This window comes from Coptis chinensis, chromosome 1 (assembly GCF_015680905.1).
Source record: "Coptis chinensis isolate HL-2020 chromosome 1, ASM1568090v1, whole genome shotgun sequence".
In the NCBI taxonomy this organism is placed as follows: Eukaryota; Viridiplantae; Streptophyta; class Magnoliopsida; order Ranunculales; family Ranunculaceae; genus Coptis; species Coptis chinensis.
The window spans coordinates 44,947,906-44,952,176 of NC_141456.1; positions in this window are offsets into that span (position 1 = coordinate 44,947,906).

Consider the following 4,271-nt stretch of genomic DNA (forward strand, 5'->3'; position numbering starts at 1 on the left):
TATGGAAGTCTTCATGGATGACTTTTTCATTTACGGAAATTCCTTTGATGACTGCCTATCCAACCTTTCTAAAGTGTTAACGCGTTGCGAAGAGAAAAATCTGGTACTTAATTAGGAGAAGTGTCATTTCATGGTGACCAAAGGAATTGTTCTAGGTCACATCATTTTGAAAGACGGGATAGAGGTTGATAAATACAAAATTGTTAAAATTGCTTCGCTACCTTTCCCCCGAACAGTTCGTGATATCTGTGCCTTTTTAGACCACGCTGGGTTTTACAGGCAATTCATTCAGGATTTTTCTAAAGTTGCTCGACCCTTAACCAATCTCCTGCTTAAGGATGTGGTATTCGACTTCAATTTCAATTGCGAGCAAGCTTTTGAAACTCTAAAAATCACACTAACTACCGCTCCTTTCATTCAACCCCCTGATTGGTCTCAACCATTCAAACTGATGTGTGACGCTAGTGACTTTGCTATTGGCGCCGTACTAGGCCAATGACGTGATGACAAACCCATTGTCATTTACTATGCTAGTAAAACTCTTAATGACGCTCAACATAATTACACAACAACTGAGAAAGAGTTCCTAGCTGTTGTCTATGCTTTGGATAAGTTTTGCCCTTACCTAGTTGGATCATCCACCATCGTATATACTGACCATGCCGCACTTCAGTACCTACTCGCAAAAAAAGACACGAAACAAAGATTGTTCCGCTGGATCCTTCTCTTGCAAGAATTCACCCTAGAAATCAAAGACAAGAAAGGAACCGAAAATGTCGTGGCCAACCATTTATCAAGGCTGGTTGGTGACATTGACAGTGATTCTGAAGCCATATGTGATTCCTTCCCAGACGAATATTTGTACTCCATTTTCTCCTCTCTATGGTACACGGATATCTTTAACTACCTAGTTACTGAGGAAATTAATTCCTGTTGGTCACGTCCTGATCGTAAAAAATTCTTATCCATTGTAAAATATTATTTCTGCAATGACCCTACCTCTTTAAGTATTGTTCCGACCAACTCATTCGTCGCTGCATTCCCGACTGAGAACACACCGACGTGTTATCTTTTTGCCATAAACAATCTTGCGGTGGTCATTTCAGTGGGAAGAAAACTACAGCCAAGGTTTAACAATGTGGTTTTTACTGGCCTACCTTTTTTCGCAACGCACATGAACATTGCAAAGCTTGCATTCGTTGTCAGCACCTAGGTCGAATTACCCAATGCAATATGATGCCCCTAAATCCTATCTTAATTGTGGAAATTTTTTATGTTTGTGGCATTGATTTTATGGGACCTTTCGCTATTTCTCAAGGTTTTCTCTACATTCTAGTCGTTGTGGACTATGTGTCCAAATGGATTGAGGCACTCGCATGTCACTCAAATGACCATAAGACTATCGTGAAATTTGTAAAAGAAAACATTTTCTCTAGGTTTAGTGTCCCAAAATCTATCATCAGTGATGGGGGTACACATTTTTGTAATAAATTTTTTGGGTTTTTAATGAAGAAATATGAAGTGACTCACAAAGTTGCTACTCCATATCATCCACAGACGAGTGGCCAAGTGGAAGTCTCTAACAGGGAGATAAAGTCCATTATGGAGAAAACTGTCAATCCATCAAGAAAAGACTGGTCTCTCTGCTTATCGGATGCCTTGTGGGCATACTGAACAACCTTTAAGACACTTATTGGGATGTCTCCTTACGGCATCATTTTTGGAAAATCTTGTCATCTGCCAGTTGAACTTGAGCATCGTGCCCTATGGCCCATCAAAAGCCTCAATTACAAAATCAATACGGTAGGCGAGAAGTGAACACTGCAATTAAATGAGCTAGAGGAGATTCAGAGTGATGTTTATGATCTCTCAAAATCCTACAAAGCTAATATGGAAAGGGTGCACGACAAGCATATTTTGCATAAAGATTTCGAAATTGGCCAAAAAGTTTTACTGTACAACTCTAGATTATACATTTTTCCCGGTAAATTGAAAACACGATGGTCTGGTCCTTTCTTTGTGTCAGCTGTGACACATTATGGGGCAATCTTTTTGCTTAGTCCACAAGATAACAACAAATTTCAAGTAAATGGACAACGCCTCAAACATTACTATGAGTTATGCTTCCCAACTGTTGAACAAACTCTTCTTCAAGATCCGGTCTACTTAAACTAGATGTTTCCTTGGCGTACTCAATCTTGTTTATGTAGAGGGTATGCCATTTTGGTAGCCGGGCCATCTTCTATTTTATGATCTCAAAGTTCTTTGAAGTGTGTGGTTGTAAGCACCAGAACCGTAGTCCACAAAAACTCTATTTCAGAACTGAGTATAAATGTTTTCTGCAATATGAGCAAAGGTTCCTACTGGTAAACGATGGGTACCAAAAATTTCACCTCCTTCCTTCTCTTCCCTTTTCTACTCTCTGCCTCACGAACTTCAGCTAATCATTTGGTGTAAGTCTCACCTATCACGCATAGGTAATGGTCGTAGTACTTTTGCTCGTAAACGATGCACGCGAAGGATGGGGTGGTGTATGCATTGTCAAAAACCTTTCTATCCAGGTCTTGACTTCCTGTCCGATACTAGCCGGTATAATGTATACTTTTGTCTGACACCAGCTGCTCAAGAAAAACTTCGTCACCGTGCCGTTTCTCCCACGGGTTGGGAATCGTTCTGAGAATCTTACGTTAAAAAACTCGCAAACGTCTTGAGAATCTGACATTAAAAGACTCGATGCGTTTTAAGGATCTGACATTAAAAGACTCACCTTGTAGATATGTATATATTGTTGCCTTTTAAAAAAAATTCCCGCTGCATTAAGTTGTGCTTATAGAGAATCGTGTTCAACCTCGGATGTTGCAAACTTGGAACACGTACGGGCAATGGATTCCACCAGACTAATCCTTAGAATTGGTTACTTTGAGTTCCCTTTGGGGCGGTTTGAGGATAGCAGTGATAAGGTTATATACTAAAAGCATTACTTTTGTATTAACTCTAATTCTTTATATTTTGAATGAGAATCATATGGGCAAATGTTATGCATATTATATATGTTATTAGTTATATGCATGCGTCTAATACTTTATGTTGTAGATGATATGGTGTGTGGTGACACACAGAAAATCATATTATTAGTACCTTATAAAGTATAAGTAAACGTTAACAACCTAGATGGATTTGGACAAACCATTAATACGGTTGTAGTATAATCTGATATTAGTCTATCTTGACTACATGATTACACTAGTATACTTTATGTGTATTGAATAGGACCAAGTGAGGTTGTTTCTCTTTATATTGACTATATAAGAGAACAAACACCTCTGTTATTATGGACGCTTGTCCTCTTAATCCGGATATAATAACAGGCACTTACGTGCATTATACATTGCTTTAAATCATCAATTAGTGAGATTCATTTGTGAATCAACAAACTCGATGGATTGGGTAATGACATTGTATATAAGGTGTATTGTTGATTATAAAAGGAATTCATGACCCGCAGGAAGTCGGGTTGATGATGTCCCCTTGAGGAGCTCATAAGGATTGTCATGTAAACCCTGCAGGTGGATTTAATCCGACATGACAATGAGGTTGAATGGTACTACTTGAGGACATAAGAAGTTGATTAATGTAGCTGTCAGTAACCTGACTTAATCAACGAGCATTCGATATCTTAACACGGGGAGATCAACAAGGATATAATATGGAGCCCATAAACGTAATACATGTAATTTCGGATTAGGGTGGTAGTGCAATAATGGCCTTTAGTGGAATAAGCCATTTGTTGATGGACTTGGGTCGTGTGTTTTGGGCGAACATGGGAAGCCCAAGCCCGTCAAGAGGCCCAACCCTAATTTCTCCTCATGGTCCCTGTTGTAGGCTATAAAAAGAAACTTCTTCTTGGCCATTTTTTACACTAAGAGAAACTCAGGTTTTGCTTAAGAAAGACAAGTTCCAAATTCGGTTATGATCTTGTGAGTTAGAGAGGCCAAGAGAGAAAGAAGGGGCTGGTAGATCGTTTCCCACACAACGTCCATTATAAGATAGGAATACAACAGAAAATTAAGAGGTTGCTGATTCGTAGAGCTTGGATTCTCAAAGTTATCACAGCTGATCAAAGGTATATTCCTAACCAAATCGTGAGAACCTTTATTCCGCTGCGCATGGTTTTCACGGTTTGTAAACTGCGACCATAACGGTTCCTACAAGCCGTATGTAATACGGGCAATATTATTATACCATAGCGCGCATGGTCCGAGATGGAACCG